The sequence below is a fragment of the Pyxicephalus adspersus genome, chromosome 1, assembly GCF_032062135.1.
Source record: "Pyxicephalus adspersus chromosome 1, UCB_Pads_2.0, whole genome shotgun sequence".
NCBI classification, from domain to species: Eukaryota; Metazoa; Chordata; class Amphibia; order Anura; family Pyxicephalidae; genus Pyxicephalus; species Pyxicephalus adspersus.
In genome coordinates, this window is record NC_092858.1 from 126,721,139 (window position 1) to 126,742,004 (window position 20,866).

General features: G+C 36.6%; 1 protein-coding gene across 1 annotated transcript in view; it reads right to left on the minus strand.

The window, feature by feature from the left end:
- Window positions 1-20,866, minus strand: part of CCDC80 (coiled-coil domain containing 80) — a 76,516-nt gene that overhangs the window by 27,717 nt on the left and 27,933 nt on the right. Inside the window, exons 4-5 of the mRNA XM_072426787.1 lie at window positions 12,800-12,936; window positions 7,646-7,797 (exon numbers count right to left, since the gene is read on the minus strand). The gene's annotated coding sequence lies outside the window, so the exon portion shown is untranslated. The remainder of the gene's footprint in view (window positions 1-7,645; window positions 7,798-12,799; window positions 12,937-20,866) is intronic.

Sequence of the window (20,866 nt, forward strand, 5' to 3'; positions counted from 1 at the left end):
ACATTATCCTTTGGCCTATTTAGAAGAGTACCTTGCCACAGACAGCCAATAGGAAGTGTTAATGTCAGCCGGCCAGTGACATGAACTGTTGAAGAACGACCTCACCAGAAAGTCAACATCTGGGGATAAAAGGCTAGACTGGAAAATCACGTCACTGTTGAGTTTAGTTACATTATTGTTTGGTTGGTTACCAAGGGGAAGGAAGGAGATGTGGGAGGGAGGATTTCTTATGTAATGCTTTAGCATTTTTGTATACATACTTTTGTTTTGATGCCAGAGATTGGCCAGAAGTCATCACCCTTTAAGTCCAAGTCGAGTCCCAAGTCATTGACACCAAGTCAAGTCTCAAGTCACCAAAAATTCTTCCAAGTCGAGTCAAGTCACTTTATTTATTAAGTTGTTTGCAAGTCACTCTTAGTGAGGCTTTTGTAACATCCCCTTCCCCCAGCCCCCTTCAGCTGTCAGAGGAGAAAGCCGTGGACTTAGAATGCAAGAAACGTGGGGAGGAAGGCAGTGGAGCTTCTGTGACACTGCCTTCCTCCAAGAGGTTCGTTGGTCAGTCATAATCAACAAGATTATAACAAATTATATTATGCCACATCCCAATTTTTAGACAAAATATATATGTCCAGAAAAACGGAACTTTAAAGGCATATAAAAATCGATAAAAACTATTTTTATTAATATATTGTGATAAAATCAAGATAGGAAGGTTACTTCACAGCGTCCTAAATAAGGGACACTGCAATCCTATCTTCAAAATTACAAATTTCCAGATATTTCAAAAGTATCATCAATCATTATTTAGCATATTTGGTACATTAGTAACAAGTCTTACAGAAAACACAATATATCATTGTTGCATTTTGCTGTGTATGATCGCTACTTCAGGATGGAATTTATTGAGAGACCTGCAATTTAACAAATACAACAATGTATAGTATAACAAACTTTACACATTTTATTCAAGGATGAATTTCTATTTACATACTGACATACATAATACTCACTGATAAAGGTAATGATACCAGATAAAAACTAATTATAGTATCTCTTTCCAAACGGGAAAGGAGTACAAGAGGATGATAGACGCTAATGGACAAGCAGCAGGAATCCCATATGGAGAACATCCTAATAAATATTATATGGTTTAAGTACCGTAAGGGCTCAGCAGCATAGCAAAAAGCATTAAAAGAAAAAGATATATCAGTTGTATGGGGATCATAGGTGTGCCCCATGTAAATGAAAGATACAGCAAAAATGCTAAATAACAAAACAAATGTTCCTGGTATATAAATACCCATGGTGGTAACAGTTGTATACAGCATATTACAATCAAAAATATTCCATAGATTGTTGGAGTTAGAGCTGTTTTAGTAGGTATTCGCTGACATAAGCCATATAGATATTACCAGAAACCAGAAGTAATAGGGGTACAGTGGGTCCTGCTCTGTCAGAAGCGTCCATATCCTAGCGTGCTCCAACTACTAATGAAACCACAAGCAAAGGATTTGGCGTCCTATGTGTGTGGGACGCGATCACATACCGCAGCATGCTAAGGGGCCCAACCACGCTTAGGGACCCTCTCCTGGCATCATGCGGATGCAGGGTAGAAGGCATTCTATCCCATTGTCTGCACACAAAAGGAAGAGGAAATAGCAGTCAGAAACGTCATGTGGTACCCAGGGGACACAGGGAGCGCAAATGTGATCAAGAGGCTTCATGGAGAAAGCACAGAAGACAATGCATTTGCAAGTACAGATGCCTAACCCTATAGAAGACAAGCAAAAGGAGGGAATAGCAACTAAATAAAACAAAAAACATCAAAGACCTATGTGCACACATAGTAATATGCAAGTGCATAGCTATGATGATGAGATAAAGAATATGAATATGAATATATATGTTAACAGAAGTAACCAGAAGATAATTTTCACTATATGTTGTATGAGAAAGACTATTCTAGAAATGGCTTATACCTGATGATCTCATTGAGACCTGGTTTTTCTGTTCCCTTTAGTGTAAAGATCCATTTCAATTCTCTTTTTAATAACAAATTGTCAAAAATCCAAAACAATGAATCCAAAACAAGAATACAGTTCCGCAAAAATTATTTTATATTGTCACTGTTGAGGTATATCCTCTACAGAAATATTTTCATATATGACGGTCATACCTACCTCCAGGTACAGGGAGTTGCTATGGGAACACGTGCTCCCACTTGCGCAAACCTGTACCTGGAGGATGGGAAAAGGACATGCTTTCAGATGAGACCCTATCGATATACCTTCCACACATTTTATTGTGGAGAAGGTATATCGACGATGTGTTTCTCATCTTGGTAGGATCAATGATGGAACTAAATGAATTCTTTTTGAAGATTTAAACCAACTCTCACAATTTAAAATTTACTATGGAAATGAATGTTTCATCAATTCCATTCTTGGATGTATCAGTTATTAGGTATAATGCAAATATCTTGACTTCTAATCTATATCGTAAAGCCACCGCAGGCAATACAATCGAGCGAGAAGCGAGAAGTGCACATCCTTTGAATCTTAAGAACAGTATTCCTTACTCAAAATATGCGAGTTTGGGTAGAATCTCCACTCAAGAAAGTGATTTCCAAATGGCAGCTCAGGAATTATGAAATAGACTTTGATTGAGAGGTTAGTCGGAGAACACTTAAGAAAGCGTAAAAAAGAGCAAATAAGTTATCTTGCACACAGCTGTTGTTTGGTAAGAAGGACCAGAGATTAGAAAATAGATTAGAATATTATCACTGGAACTCACAAGATTATCAGGAGCTAAAGAATATACTTAAACAATTTTGGCCTATTCTCAAGACAGACCTAGAGATTAGCAAGCATATCACTGATCCTCCATGGATTATCTATATGAAATTGACATCCCTGAAGGACAGAATAGTTAAAAGCCATCTCAAGGCCGATACCTACATCTCACCTTCGCCCTATGTCAATATCAGCACACACCCATGTAAAAAATGTATTCAATGCCAATGGATTTATTTCAATAAGGACAATTTTAAAATTCCCAATAATTACACTCCCGGTCATCATTTCAACTGTGAATCAAAGATTTTTTTTATTTGACGTTTTGTAACTGTGGACGATATTATGTAGGAAAAACTACAAGATACTTGAGAAAAAGAATTTATGAACATGTGTATAATGTAACAAGTGGTATAATTATTACTCCACTAAGCTATCACATGGGTACATGCCACCATTACAATGCTAATTAAATGAGATTCATTGTTTTGGATCAAGTACGTCCCAATGAAAAGGGTGGTCATTTTGACAAATTATTATTAAAAAGAGAGATAAACCAGGTCTCAACGGGATAATCAGTTATAAGCCATTTCTAGAATAGTTTTTCTCATACAACATATATTCAAGTTTATTATGTGGCTACTTCTGTTAACGTATATAGTTAAATATTTATATTCTTTATGTCATCATCATAGCTATGCACTTGCATATTCTTAAGTGTGCACACATAGGTGTTTTTGTTTTGTTTTGTTTAGTCGCTTTTCCCTCGTCTTCTGTGATTATATTTGTTAAACATATTTTGCTACTTATTACATCTCATGTACACTATTTTGTATGGTTGATTCTTTATCCTTGGTACACAATGGAGCGCAAAAGTCCTGCACGCTGGCCCTGCCTGTCCTGTCTGTTCTCAGCTATTTTGCTGCCTTTTGGGGATGGGTTTGACCGGGTCAGGGTGTTTGGATACCTTGATCCGGCGGCTTTCTCCATGAAGTCGCTCAATCAAATTTGCGCTCCCTGTGTCCCCTGGGCACCACATGACGTTTCTGATTGCATCAGCATCACCAGGAGAGGGTCTGTAAGCGTGGTTTGGCCCCTTAGCATGCTGCGGCGTGTGCGGGGGGCCCACACACATGGGACGTCAGGTCCTCTGCTTGCGACTTCATTAGGAGTCGGAGCACGCTAGGATATGGACGCTTGGCAGAGGCAGGACCCGCTGTACCCCTATTACTTCTGGTTTCTGGTAAGTAATGCCTATATGGCATTACTTATCAGCGAATATCTACTAAAGTATAACTCTAACGATCTATGGAATATTTTTGATTGTATTATGCTGTATACAACTGTTACCACCATGGGTATTTATTTTTGTATGAATCTGCATTTGCGTTTGGAAAGACATACTATAATTTTTTTTAACTGGTATCATTACCTTTATCAATGAGAATCATGTATGTAAGTATGTAAATAGAAATTCAACTTTGAATAAAATTTCTAAAGTTTGTTATTAGTGTTGGTGTTCGAATTCGGGTTGTCCTTATATTTGACGTGAATATGGCTGTTCGAATTTGGGTAGACCTGGCCCGAAAAAAACGAGATTCAAAGGTAAAAATTAGGATTAAAAAAATGTGTTAAAAAAAAATTTATTGTTAAATAAGTTATTGAATGTTTGTGTTTCTTTAATTGTTTATTTCTTTTTTTTACAGGTTTTTTTTTTATTTTTATTTTTTTTTACAATGACATGATATCTCTAAAGCTGCGTACACACCTGCAATTTTTCTCGTTGGAAAGGATCTTTCACGATCCTTTCCAATGAGAAAAGACTGCACGATGCATGAACGATGCTGTACATACAGCACCGTTCATGCTCTATGGAGAGGGGAGGGGGAGAGCGACGGAGCGGCACCCTGCTGCGCGCTCTCCCCTTCCCTTTCATTAGGATCGGTCGTCGTCCATCGTCCATGGATCCGCCAGGACGGTCGTCGGACGATGGACGACGACCGACTGTACACACGGCAGATTTTCGCCCGATAATTGGCCGATACCGATTATCGGGCGAGAAAAATTTGCCGTGTGTACGCAGCTTTACTCTGTAACACACTTTCCAGCACAGAAATATTATGATACATTTGTTACATTTTTCTTTTAACCACTGTGAGAAAAATGTAAGAGATACTTGCTGGCCGGCATCTTTTCAATGATTGCAGCAGAGTCTGGAATCACTGAGAAGAGTGTGCGATCCCCGGGGCACTAGGGGTTCAATAACCTGTAGTGCCCTGGGGATGGTAGTGGAACTGTAGAGTTTATCTGCACATGACCGTGGGAACTTTGCAGTTTATTGGTCACATGACCGTGGGAACTTTGCAGTCACACTAGAGGTTGAATGGGGACAAACTTCCCCATTTATCACTGTGTTCTTGGATAGAGAACTATGTTATGGAAATCAACATCAGTACCCACTGTGGGCATGTGGCTTCACAGGGTTAATGACATAATGCTCGTGGAGGACCTGACTGCTAGTTTAAGGGGTACACAGGACAAATTTAATGTGATGTAGGGTAGTTGTATCTACTACAGAGACACTCAGGAGTTTAAGCGCCACCTGGATCCGAATCTCCCAGGGTAAAAGGGGGTTTTATATTCTTTTTCCTCTTTTTTCTACTATGTTTTACGGTCCCACAGATGTATTTAAATGCTAACATTGATATGTTGTATTATCTTCACCACGTTTTTCAATACAATGTGTAACATGCTGGTTTTTGTTTCCCATACCTACCCTGTTATGTCTCGACTGTTTACTGTATTGTTTCTGTTGTTAAAAGTTTTTTCAAAAATAAAGAATGGTATAAAAAAAATAGTCCCTAAAAATAACCCGAAATCTCCCACTATTGACTTCAATGGTGTTCCAATTCTGCATTCGATCATCCGAACAATATGTCACTATTCGATTGAATTGCTTTCGAATCGAATAGTGAGATATTCGACCAACACTTTTTATTATACTATACATTGTTGTATTTGTTAAATTGCAGGTCTCTCAATAAGCTCCATCCTGAAGAATCGGTCATACACTGCGAAACGTGTCGATGATATATTGTGTTTTCTGTGAGACTTGTTACTAATGTACCAATTATGCTATGTAATGTTTGATGATACTTTTGAAATATCTGGAAATTTGTAATTTTGAAGATGGGATTGCAGTGTCCCTTATTTAGGAGACTGTGAAGTAACCCTCCTATCTTGATTTTATCATGATATAATAATGGAGAGTGTATGTGTATGTATACTATTGGCTTTGCATTTGTTCACATCTCTCTCCCAAGGCATTATTGACTTTCATTGACCAGTACCATACGCACTTTTTCCCCCAAAAAGTGGGGGGAAATGGGGGAGAGTCTTATGGTCCGAATACCCTCCTGCACTTCCAAAGGGGGCCCCCCCGGAGGCGGCTACAGTTCCATCTAGCCTGTAATCCCCTCTGCAGCATAACCCCCTCCGTTCTACAGCTTCCTCTGCCCTGATTACAAAAAACATAAAGCCGTTCACCCCTACCCTATCCTATCGATCGCAGTGCCCTGTGTTTATCAACAGCTCATATCTATAGAGATGCTGTTTATGTGTGAGAAGGCTCCATGCAACAGTGGGGAGTGGGGAGGAAGGCAGAGAGAGCAGGAGGAGGGCAGTGTGAGGTGAGCAGTGCTGGGTTACTTGTGCAGCAAGTCATTCTCCTATGACAGGTGAGCTGTAGCTTTCCTGTCACTATAGTGCAATGTCTCTGTGCAATGTTCTGCCATGCAATCTCTCTGTGCAATGTTCTGCCATGCAATGTCTCTGTGCAATGTTCTGCCATGCAATCTCTCTGTGCAATGTTCTGCTATGCAATGTCTCTGTTCAATGTTCTGCCATGCAATCTCCCTCTGTGCAATGTTCTGCCGTGCAATGTCTCTGTGCAATGTTCTGCCGTGCAATGTCTCTGTGCAATGTTCTGCCATGCAATGTCTCTGCAAAATGTTCTGCCATGCAATCTCTCTGTGCAATGTTCTGCCATGCAATCTCTCTGTGCAATGTTCTGCCATGCAATCTCTCTGTGCAATGTTCTGCCATGCAATGTCTCTGTGCAATGTTCTGCTGTGCAATGTCTCTGTTCAATGTTCTGCCATGATGTCACTGTGCAATGTTCTGCTGTGCAATGTTCTGCTGTGCAATGTCACTGTGCAATGTTCTGCTATGCAATGTCTCTGTGAAATGTTCTGCCATGCAATCTCTCCGTGCAATGTTCTGCCATGCAATCTCTCCGTGCAATGTTCTGCCATGTAATCTCTCCGTGCAATGTTCTGCCATGCAATCTCTCCGTGCAATGTTCTGCCATGTAATCTCTCCGTGCAATGTTCTGCCATGCAATCTCTCTCCTAGTGTGATAGGCAAAATACTGTGTGATTGCTATGACAGTGTAGTAATTAGCAATGTATGGAACAAATAATCCCAAAATAATAAAGTATACATTTTATTGGATAAGTCTTTAGACAGTTTGATTCAGAACATATTTTTATTTGTTTTCCTCCTCTAAAACCTGCGTCTTATAGTCAGGTGCGTCTTATGGTCCAAAAAATATGGTAAGCACATTGCATTTTTTAAAATAGCCCCAAACCTTGCAGTAGAAACACATTTAGTTTGATGGTTTATAAATTATGTTGCCTTTTATGTTTGCTAATGGTTGTTGACACTAATGCAAGAATACAAGGCTTTCTGTGCATAATTTATACAGTGTACCATCCTCAATAAAGATGAGTACCAGCAGCAGGAAACAACCTGTGTTTTGGGTAAAAATACTCTAGCTGATATATAGCACTTACCTTGACAGAAAACTTTCCAAAGACCTTGTTTTGTCTTCCCTCTTACAAGTAATCCCATCTCTTTTTTGCTTTTCCATTTCCTTTATTCTCGATGGGAATGTATCAACGAGGTCAAACACTGACTTCATAGCAATAGGCACTTCATAGTATTGCTGCATGGGGAAAAATACAGTATTTATTATATATCCTTGAGATCTATTTGGGATTTAATTGATACATTTCAATAAAGCCTTCAAACTTATAAGTATTTAATTCATTGAGTTGCCATGTGTTTATTTAGGTTGGTATTATGTTATAAATAGAACATAAATTGAAGATAAAGGTTGCATGTAGTCACTATCTGACCCAATTTAAGATTACATAGGTATTCATTTGGTAGTCAACATTTTATATCTCATGAACACCAGACTGATGATAAAATTTTTGCTAATTTATTACTACCTCACCCTGGTCCACACTTTTCATTTCTCTCCATGTAATAGATAAAGCTATGTGAAAGTGAATAATGCAAACATTTTAAATATCTTCATATTTATTTCATGTGATAGTGATGTATTAAAGAAAAAATGGATTAGCAAAAAATAAATAAAAAAATAGAAAAGCCACCTTAACAATACCTTCTACTCCAGGCTACCGCATTAACAGTATGCCCTACTCTAGGTCTATGATGGTGTTAAATGTTGTTGAAATGTTAGATGAATTGAACATTTATTGAAATTAAAATAGGAGAAATGCACCAATCATTTACTGTCGATGAACCTCCCTAGTGCCTGAGTTTTAAATGACACTGACTGATTTACTACTGGGGAACAGTGAAAGTTACATCATGGGTTTATAAATATGCCCCACGTGATATGCATAAGCATTTTAGTTAGCACATTTGTCAGTGTTTTTTTTTAACTGTCTGTCAGCAGTGAAGATTGACCCCATTGAATTCGTTCTTTTGACAACTGTTACCAAAGCCAAATCTTTGAATGGGGATACCCTTCTAGTGACAACTGTCTAAGACTGAAATATCTATAACTTTAGCCTCACTTCTTGCCAGGTCTCTGAGGCAAAAAAGCTCTCTGATTGGAAACATAAAGCATGTGCTTTACTAGTGTTGGTGTTTGAATTTGGGTTGTCCTTATATTCGACCCGAATATGGCTGTTCGAACTCGGATAGATCTGATCTGAAAAATTTATGTGTAAAAAAAAAAAGTTAATGTTAAAGTAATTTATTGAATGTGTGAGGTTGGTGTAACTAACTTTTATTTTTTTACAGGTTATCCCACAATGACAGGATGATTCCCATGGCTGCACAGCCGTGGAAAGCCTCCTGTCAGTGTGGGATCCCCGGGCACTAGAGGTGTAATGGGGACAAGTTTCCCCATTCATCACTTCTACTGCTCTGTGATTGGCTGAGGAAAGGTAAACCCTGATGACAGCTCAAATGTCATCAGGTTTTCCTTTCCCCAGCCAATCACAGAGCACTAGAGGTGAATGAATGGGCAAACTTGTCCCTATTTAGCCTCTAGTGCCTCGGGGATCTTCTAAATGAATGCGGCCGGGGCCAGCATTTATTGAGAACAGTGTGCGATCTGCCGCACTAGAAGTTAATTAACCTCTAGTGCTGGGGATCTTTCAATGAATGCGGCCAAGGCAAGCATTCATTGATAACAGTGTGCGATCCGCAGCACTAGAGGTTAATTACCTCTAGTGCCGGGGATCTCTCAATGAATGCGGCTGTGGCCAGCATTAAGAACAGTGTGAGATCCGCGGCACTAGAGGTTAAATGGGGACAAGTCTCCTCATTCAAAACCTCTAGTGCTCTCTGACTGGATGAGGAAAGCTTTCCTCAGCCAATCAGGGAGCACTATCCCTTATCCTGCATAGAGTTTCTCTATTCAGGAACACAGGACTCCCTGTGTTCTTGGATAAAGAAACTCTATCCAAGAACACATACAACTAGTAAAGGGCTGCAAGAGCAATCAGGGGAGCGGAACTGTCAGCTCTGCTGCCCTGATTGCTCTTGCAGTTCTTTACAGTCCCTAAAAATTACCCGAATTCTCCCCCCATTGACTTTATTGGTGTTCAAATTCGGCATTCGATCACCCCAACAACATCTCCCTATTTGGTCGAATAGCTGTCGAATTGAATAGTGAGATATTAGACCAACAATAAGCTTTACATCTACTTTATAACAGGGAAAAAACAGTTACTGTATGGACTTCAATAAGAACAAAGTTTAAATTGGGTCACTGTTGTTAAAAAGGAGAAGCAACCCTGAGAAGCTTTATAAACTTGCCTTTTATAAAAAGTCTCTGATTTTTTTGGTACATGATATAATGTAATGAAACCTTCAAGTGATGTGGATTGTGTAGCGAGCAAACTTTTTACTCTTCTGTTCTGTTCTCCTTTTATATCTTATTTTCTTTGCTTTTGAGTACTTCAAGTTGAAATAATTAACATTACAAGTCTGATTTTTTCTATTATTACTTACTTTCAATGCCACTGTTTTGCTTCAGGATTTGAATGATTTTCTAGAACTACCTATGTCAGATCACCACAATACAGTTTTGTCTATTCTGCTTTATATCTTCGCATTATGTATTTGTGTCAGCTGATGGTTGTTAACAAAATTAAGTATTTTTCCTCATGTACCTTTTAGTGTTGTTGTGCAGTCATTTTCTGGAATGGTTTTGTTACTTGACAATGGGTTTGACTGAGTTTGAAATTTGAAACATTGTACAAATAAAAGCTACAAAAAGCTCCAGGAATCCTTCATATTTATCTGTTATCTGGAATCAGTCCATTTAAAGGTTTTTGAATAGATCAAAATAGCAATCTGTATGTGACTCCCATTCACTAAGCCTAATGCTGGCTTTAAAGATTTTTTTTTATGTGATATGAGAATTGCAGGGGCTGCTTAAAGGAAATATGTACTGAAGGAATGTATGAGGGTTCAATTTTTTTAATCTTTTTTAAATGCTAATTATGTGGCTGTCTGGCTTTACGTCTCTTGAGTTACTGACGCAGAATAATCATGCCAATCAGGTAAATAAAAATGACATGCTTGCTTTGGGTTAATGACATAGAATGTTCCGAATCTATTGTATCAGCTTAACAGTCAGGTAATAAGTATTTTCAGAAATATACTAAATCTTTGGGAGGTATATACGTGTGTGTGTGTATGTATATATATTTATATATATATAAATATATATATAGGTTTATTTTTAGCTGATTATACTTTGCGGGATATTATATACTAAACAGGGAATAAGCAATGCAAAAACAGATATTTTTCCGTTCTCACTGAAATCATCCATATAATATAACATGTATATCTTAAATTTGTGTATTTAACTGCCTGAAACAAATGAATGCATGAACTTTCGTACAGTTTAGAAAAAATGCCCAATGGTTCATTTCCCATATAACTTTGTAAATACTTCCTGTGTCAGATAATGATTGCATTGTAAAATGTAATGTTTCATATCTGTATTTTGCATGAGCATGTACATTTTGTTTTTATTGTATTATGGCTATGGTTTACAGATATCGATCTAGATATCTAATGTCATTTTTTTTTATATTCCTCACAGAAAATTAGAACATATTTTTAAGTACTCAAGTCTCCTGCAAGATAATTAGGGTAGGTTTGTCACAAGTCTGCGTATATGAGAATTTAAGAATGTTTGAGAATAAGACAAAATATTAACGGTGTTGCTGGTTGTTTTTTTATAAACCCTTGCTAAAATCAGCTTAGTATGCTGGAGTTGTTTAATGTGGTCAAACTTTTCCAATACATATGGAATGGTTTGTTCCACTGACTTCCTTATTAGGGACCCTTCATACGTTACATTATTTATGCATATTTTTCTGCTTTGTACTTTGTACTGTACTTGGATTCATTTTGTTTAAGGAATATTCTTCAAGGCAAAAGAAAGCATGTCTTATCTTATGCAACAAATATTCACAAATGTAATTTTATAGAAGTTATGAAAAAAATAAAATATCCTTTAGTCGCCTTTGCATTAATTTTAAAATCATTTAATGTATTTAAAAAAAAATACCAATGTATCAAAAATCTTTGAACATGTAAAGAGACACAAGGGCTGAACGCTAAAATAGAAACTACAGGGACAACCCATGATATTATGGTGGACTCATTTTAAGAAGGCTGAAGGTGACACAAGTAGCTGCATATGTGACATCGCACTTCTTGTTGGGGTCTGTGAACCACATGAATCCTAATAATGGGTAAAATAATTGATACTACCGTGTGTATTTAGCTCTTGGCCTGGAGTTCCTATGTATTCTCAGACTAATTTTACGATTTTCTAACTCCATATAATCTTTCACTTTCAGTGCAAACAACCAATTCCAAATTATTATTTGTAATTTGTCACTGAACTGTTTAAAGTATTTTATTTTTCTTGTGATATTTGAAAAGTAGATATCTTCTGCTATTAAAAATGTAACTTGCTGTTTTTTGAGGGTTGGATGGCTTGACCTAGCAAATAACCAGAAATCTGGCTTTTTCACAAGAATTTCTTCTTACCCAACAAACTGATATTTTTTATCTTTGCAGTCCAAGGAATGTTAAACAGTAAATCTTTTATCACATGTGTGGTATGCCATCTAGCACATAAAACACGTTAAACAGAGTTCTATTGTCTGGCTGTGGAGCTCAAAGATTATACTATTTTATTTTCCTTGCTGAATAAAAAATAACAACCGTGGTCAATCATTCGGTCTGCAGCTAGCTACAACATGATGTTACATAAGGGTAAGTTGAGAAAGCTTCCCAAACCTGCAAATGTAGAGCAGGGCTATGCTTTAGGTTGCCGTATTGGTTTAGTTATAATAGTAATACTGGTATAGCCCTCAGCCCCCAATCGAACACAGTTTTCATTTCATTACTTGAACTGCTGAATATAGATTATTATTATTATTATTATTAATATTAATAATAATAAACAGGATTTATATAGCGCCAACATATTATGCTGTACATTAAATAGATTTCTATGAATACTGAATGCAAAAGATTATGGAAACCCATTGCTTTTTGCATTATAAAATAAAACATAATTTAATACTAATAACAGAAAAAACACCAATGAAAACACATTTTAGTGAATAAATGTACATTGAAATATTTCTTACCTTAACCCTCATATCTAAATCTGTTAGGACCATGAAGAAATCATTATAGGTCATGCCAAATTCTTTCCTTAGTTCCGTGATGAGTTCATGGTCCAGCAAATCATCATCACCAATTACTTTCATGGGCTTTTCATTGTCTTGAAAAAAGAATAAAGGTAGCATGTTAAAATATATAACATAGTAAAAAGACAAATGTTGTATAGTGTTGAACAAGGCATGGTAAGTGAATATTGGGGAAACATTAGCTGCAGAGTGACCACAGACAATACTGGTGACTAGTTCTTTGCACTCTGCCTGCCTTTAGGGTTTGATCCCTACTTAAAATGAATCACACTTGTATGTTTGGGTCCAGAACACATCAGTAATAAACAAAAACATTCATCTGAAGCTAGTGATAAAGTTTGCAATATTTGCCTTTGATGTTACATTCAGGACAAACACGAGTTAAAAAAGAGCAAAGAAAATATTCCATCACAATCCATGGCAGCTATTAGTGAGCATTTTAACATGTACAGTGGCTAAATACAATCTTTTGTACAATGAATATTCACTAATGTGTATGAGACTCAGTGAAAGCTGAACTACAGTCCCATGTACTACTATGGTCAAATTGGGATAGCAAAGGGTAACACTAATATGATTTGTGTTGTGTTGATCGTGTGTTGACATAACTGTTCACTATTGTTAAGAATACTGTTTCCTATAAAGTCAATTGAAGGTAAATTTTAAGCAAAAAAAAAATCACTGTATATTTTTTTATTACAAAATCATAAAAATGTGTTTTTTAAACAACCTGTGTTAGTACCTCTAAGTAGCAGAATCGGGACTAATGTTAATTTTAAGACAAAAAGATATAAATGAGAAATTTCCACCATTTCCCTGTTGACAAGATGGAGAGAAGAGGGAGCAAACATAATCAGTCTCTTTGCTTTTCTTTCATTGTCCAATTACAGGCTGTGGTCATCAACATTGCCATTTTTTATTCAACTGTAATAGAGAAAATAAAGCACCAGCCTGGCTCTGCTATCTGGCATAGTTGTGAAAATCTTTACGACCATATGAACAAATATACTTTTGCAGGAAATGATGTATGTTTTTGACAGTGATTAGCAGTTTCCCTGGAGTTCAGGTTTAATATACTTCAGTACTGTGGTTCATTTCCATCTTATAGTTGCCTGTATTCAATAGGGAATAATTATTAATCACCAGGGAGCCTTTAAGAAAACTGGAAAAGAATGTTCAGTAATCCCTGGGGGCATGTAGAGATACTGCAAAATATAGTATATGAGAAACACATTTCAGCTTCTGATCTGTTCCGCTCCCAGAGTGCTGTAAAAATGTCTGTATATGTAAAGATATGCATACGATCCATAACTTTTATGTTGTAGAAGGTAAAAAATAAAGCATTTACTAGTGCATTGCTCTAAAAAATAATGAATACATTTAAATTTTTAAGTGAGCATTAAAATATATGTTGGCAGGTTAAGTATAGGATTATGGTAATTACACATTGCACAGTGTTTTGTAATGCATTTTACCTATCAGTAGAAAATACATAGAGAATGCACATACAGTATTTCCTCTAAAGAAACTTTAACTGCTAAAGGCGTGCCTCCTTTTTGGTTTTGTACTTTTTGTCTGTATAGTAAGACTGGTGGCTTAATGTGATGGGGTAGAAACAATGTTGCACTGCTTCTAAATTCAGGGTAGCAATCTTATTCTTATCCCTGTGCCTGCTGAACAGATATGATTATCAGCATTGTAACTGATGTAGCTTGTCAATCAGCTCCTGCCTGCTCCCAGTCCTGCCCACTGCTTTCTGTAATGACAGAACTGCCTCTGTTACTAAAACCCTCCTACTGTAGGCTGCAGTGTCTGGGAGGGGATGTATAATTTATAAGGCTTGTAGCTTACATAGTATATGCTTTATACTGTAACTTCATTACAAACTTTTTTTTACATAAAGCATTGGGGAATTTTGAAATAAGTGCCCCTTTTTTGGCTCCTGTGTTAGAGGAATAAAGAGTTTCTCCATCATTTCCTTTATAGGTGTATGCAGCATTAACATACCAGAATTTTCTAAGAAAAGCATGCTGCTGTACTGTACCTTCATTGTATATAATCATTACCTTCACCTCTTCAGGAAATGAATAGTTTAGGCCACAATTTACAAGTGTTACTAGCAATCTAGCCTGTAAGCGCTGTACAAACTCCCTGTTACCTTTTAAAAGATATGTTACCTATTCGGATAGAAGGTGATATCTGATACTATATATTTTATTTTTGATTTAAAATAATACAGAATTCTAATGGATACAATTAAAGCAGTTCATCAGTTACCAAATAGTTAATATTCCACATGACATGCATATATTGCTGCTTGTAAAAAGCATCCTGGAATAACAGTATAGACTAAAAACATACGAGGACATATGTTCCAAACTTCTGGGTCTCATTAGTATAAGAAGGAACTTCAATAGTAAAAATAACAGCGTAAAAGTAGAAAGGGCCAAAACCACAGTCTTCTATCAGAGAGTACTATAATCATTAAAGGGGACATTTTTAGAAACAGATGAAGATCAAAAATGTTTCAATTGTAAGCAACACTAATAATATTATTATTAACAGTAATGTTCTATTTAAAAAATGTTCACCATTGTATGGAACAGCCAAAAAAGGCTTCATTAGTATTCTGGTGCCTTAATCTGGGCAAACACTAGCTGATTTGTGCTGACTGTGATCCCCTGATATCAATCATTTACCTGAATTATCATTATGCTTCATTCAGACATTAGCAGAAAACTGAACTAGCGTTGGTCTTTTTTGGATTTGCATCTGACAATTATTTTTAAACCAGCAGAAAGTATTGTTACTGTCTGATGGTTTCCAGGGAGTGCTTCTTGCTCAATACCCACTGCTATTTTGCCAACCTTGCTTTGTGATAAAATAACACAGTTTCTACTTGCTGGTATTTGGACATGGGAAGGAGCCACCCCTGGTAACCATCAGACAATAGAGGCACTCTGTACAGTATTCCTCAACAATATGCAATGTAAGCTACTACCCAATGCACAGTACAAAGATCTTTAGAGCTATAGTGTTCCCACCTTCTTGATCAACAAAAGAATCGGCATTCCTGATCAATATTTGACCAAATATAGATCAAGAAAACCCTAGATCAAAAAGCTTTTTGTTAGATGCTTTTCTAGAAGGTAATGTCCAATCCCTACCCTAGATGTATACTTTCCTGCAGCCTCTGGCAATCATCACATCCTGTATGTGAATGTATGATTTTGCCAGATCCAGATTTTTTTTCAGCTTTTGGTAAATAAATGATTTTTCCTACAGGGACAATATTATCATTACATATTAATATCATATAATATACATGATAATGATATAATAATATCATGATCATTTCCTTCTTCATATCCTTTTTTATAGAGTAGATCTTACTCCCTCTTCACCTTGTATGCTCAACTAGCAATATTAGAGCTACTAGACAATAAAAACTTGATAGGATTGTGCTTGAATATCTGTACAGGTCTATTTTTTAATGTTTTGCCCAAGATTCATCCAACTGTCACCCATAATTTACAAATTGTAAATAAAATCCTATATAATAAAACATGTTATGCTATATTGTTGCCTATTAGTTTTTTTTTACAAAATAAACACATTTTTAAATTTTGTCCAGTATTCCTCTACACTTAACACTTACAGGATGTAAATAAGACAATTATATATAATGATTAGCAAAATGCTCCATTGTTAAAAGGTTTTTAAAGTGAAGTATACCTAACAAAAATGACTCAAGTGACTACTACAGACTATGATGTCATTGTCTGTAACTGCAACCTACTTGAACTTAGTCATTGTCTAGATTTCTTTTTATTACATGGGACGTAGACACACTGATGTACAATGTATGCATCATCCGTCTCAGCTGTTACAGTTCAATCTTCTTTGCATACAACAAAGTGCCACAGAGGCAACATTCATTCATCTGAGGGCATATATTTCAAATTCTGTGTTATATGAATTTCACCATATTATTATTAAAGTTATAAAGTTATTTTATGCTATTTTAGTTAAACTTTTTTAATTGTAAGGTAAAAATTAGCATTCGTTGATGTAACTTCTTTTGAAAAACAAATACCTAAGGAAACATAAAGCAAAACTGTAACTCAATGTTTTTGCAAGGGGTAATCAAGGAGGCAGAACAATCTTTGGAAGGCAATATTTTGGTATGCAATGTAAAATTTAAATGTTTGTTTTGAAGAATAAAACTACAAGAAAACAAAATCATTATAATGAAAAGCCATGATATTATGCAGAACATGTCGGTAAGTGATGCAATTACCACACTGCATCACAAAAAAATAAATATTGTTTGCTACTTGGTCTAATCCATGTGTCCTATACTCTGCCCTTGTTCATCACTCACATCACCCAAATTTTGTGATCCAGTCCAGAGTCCAGATGGGAATGTAAGAAATTCATTTTAAGTGACATTCGGCAGCCAAGTTGATGGTATGCTGTTAGCATGTTGTGCACGAGTTCAGCATGGTTTTCAGCTCAGTAGTTGTGCAGAAAGTTTTGTGCAACTAGCACAACTGAATCCTAAGCAGCCAGTTTAAGAGTGTTGAGTTTGTCTCTGAATCTGGCATCACTCATCAGATTGCGGATTTGGGGCCCAACAAAAATGTCTGTATTCAGTTTAGCATCTGTTATAACTTTTCCAAACTTGTCCTTCAGATACTGAAAACCCATACCATCACGATCCATAGCAACAACAAAGTTTTTCATTAATCCAAGTTTAATATGAAGTGGTGGAAGGTAAACTTTTTGTGGATCAATGAGTGATTTATGCTTCACATTGTACTGGCCAATAGTGTGTTCAGGTCTGGGTGGCCATTCCTTCACTTTGTAATGGTTACTGTCATCACGACTAAATCTGATTGGCTTATAAAATGTGGCTTACCCCCTTCAAATTGGGGTTCATAACATTCATTAACATCGACATCATCCACCTGTTCCTCATCCGACATGTTAAAACAACAACAACAGATGTAAGAGGGACTGGCACCGGATTTCCGAGCAGATTCACAATCAGTATAGAAGAAGGATAGAAGTAGCAATCCGAGTGATGGTCTTTTGGCTCATGCCAAACTATAGGCACAGCAAAAGGCATTTTATTCCTTTTGTCATTCATTCATTGTGTTAGGCCAAAGTAACACACCTGACAGCAGATATAAGGTGCCCAGCTTTTAACCTGTTCTCCAATTTCACATCCAAAGTAATACTTGTAAGCAAATCTCACCCCTTTGTTTGGGTTCTTGTATTGATCACACAGGTTATATTTGCCACAAATGTAGCAAAAATTGTCCGGTTTATTAACACAGCTGCGCCTACTCATCTTTAGCTCAAAACAGACTCACTAAGGCCTAGCTGTACTATCCAATAAGATGGTTTTGCATTAGAGTCATACACTTCTAGTACAGTACGAATACTAACACTTCTACTACATTGTGGTCTGATGAGAGCATCTGTACTGAATTTTTTGTCTATAGCCACAATGACATAGCCAGAAAACCACAACATAAAAAAATATGCAATTAAATGTTCTACCTAAAAATGAAAAAGAAAAAAAGCATAATATTTTTATTTTTTAGCCACCACTACCAAAAACAAAAAAAAAAAAATGATGCATTGACGATGGTTGTTCAGAAATAGGGACAAACACAGAAATAAAAAAAACTAAATCTGAGGTTGTTAAACATTGCACCCAACTGTATACCATCACTTGCCAGTGAGTCTGTGGATGACAATTTCCTACGTCCTATGTCAGGGGTGGATATCGATTTTCCTGTCTGTTCTGTCAGCTGGCCAACTGCTGATGATTTTGTCTTCAGTGCTTTGGACCTAGCTTTGACAATACTTGATTGTAATGTTCTGGGAAGGTCAATTTTCTCTTTGTAGCTCTTTCTTTAAGAAGCCTTCTTTCCCGGGGAGGCCATTCAGCCCTTCCGCTTATGGGTGTGTGCATGTTTTTTGAGGCCCCAGGGCTGGAGCTTGGCCTAATACTGTATTACCACTCAAGGCAAGCCATGTGGCCCTAAGAAGATTCTCTGCTACAGTCATCACTTACACGTCAACCCTATTTTGTGGGGTTATATCTATCAGAAAAGGTTCTGCATGATGTTTCCACCCATGGTATCAGTGCTGTAGGTGATTTCATCAAAATATTTAGAATCATTTCTCATAGTGGCACAGACACCAGAGGTCACAGGGGGCATTAGCAGATAAATCTACTTTTGTATATCGGTAGGTAATGCGAGGATTGTGATTGGTTTACAGGGTAAACAGACATACATTACTGTAAATTATGCGAATATTAACTTCAGTTATTCAATCAAAAGGAAAATCAAACAATAAAACATTTTTTTTCTTAACATGATTGGAGTAAACTTGCACACAATTCATTGTATGAGTGTTTTCAGCTAAATTAGTACTCAATTCAGTACAAAATATAAAGTAGGATCAGTAGACCTAGAAAAAGTCTGATTTTTTAATTTAATACATTTATTATATAAGAAACTCTACAGCGTTAATAAATCCTGTTCCTGTGGCATTAAACACCATCTGCACCAAGAACATCCTAATGAATAAGTGCCATTTCTAAAAAAATAAAACAGCTATACACAAGGCTGTGTTCTCAAAACACCACAAATCACCAGTTTACCAGTATTCAGATGTTCTCCCGCATTTAAAAACAGCACTTTCAGTGTTCGTTGGTCAACCTACAGAACACACATTCATCTCTATTTTAGGAATGTGAAGACATCACAGAATTGGCTCACAGTCTGGTGTGGCTATACCAGGTAGCATCATAAACCTGTCTCTATTGTTTTAATATATATGACACTTTCATCACTTAAAACTTAGAACAAAAATCAACTTGGTGAGTAAAATTTTAGCCCTGAGCCTAAAGCAACTTGTGTTTAAGGACTGCTGATGTTTTAAGCATTGATCCAACAACCTCCTCACTAAAGAGTAAAAATAATGAAAATAGCCTTAAAAATAAACAAATTCAGTTACCACATCCAAAGACTGGTCAGCTGCCATATATTACCAATTTATTTTTATGTATATTTTTATTATATGTATACACCTCTACTGTGGCAAAAACAAGCCTATTAATATGAGTATGCTGCTTATTTCTTTCCACCCTTTATAATATAAAATATTTTACGGATCCTTACACATGGATTTTTATTCAGTCTTCTTTTTTACCCTTTTCCTTTACTGGGTAAATGTCCTAGGTCACTGAGTTTGTATGCTCTATAGAATTTTGTTCTCGCCTGTCTCTTCATTCTTTGTCTTCTCTCTAATCTGTGTCACTGTCATCTGTCTCCACTCTCACCTTTCCATTGTCAGTTGAGGCTATAAATGTATGTAGTTTATTATCAATGGAATTGTTGGTACATTGGAATGTTTTTTTCCAATCTGTGAAACATTTAGCCAAGTTCTTCTAAACTTGTTACTGCAGTGTATTTGTTTGCTATTTCACTCTCCATCATATCTTGTTTATCTAAGAAAACTATTCTCAACAAGGGTCCTGCAGAGCTAATCAACCTTATATTTGATCATGTATGCATAATTATGGGGCCAAAGTCATGTGGAAGGACCAGCTGCATGTGTATGATGTTTTGTCTGTAAAGGTAGCATTCTAGCTATAACTAGTCAGTATTCTTTCCACTGGCCATCAATGTAGGAGCCTTTTTTCCACCAAACCCCAGAAAATAGGTTGTGGGAGGGTTCCCCAAGACCTGACTGTATTTTTAAGGGTTGCTCAGGAGTGAAAAAGTTGAGAAAGACTGGTCTAAAATTACTGGGTGACCCAGCCTACCTAGAATTGATCTGGTCTGGTCAAAGATAGAAAACATTTTCCAACTAATAGCAATTTTTTTTACGCAAAACGATGCTCGATTACAATCATGTGAATCTTTTCCCATGATAGTCTATTTTATCCAGTCGTGGAGAGCATCAATAAATCAGGCCCCA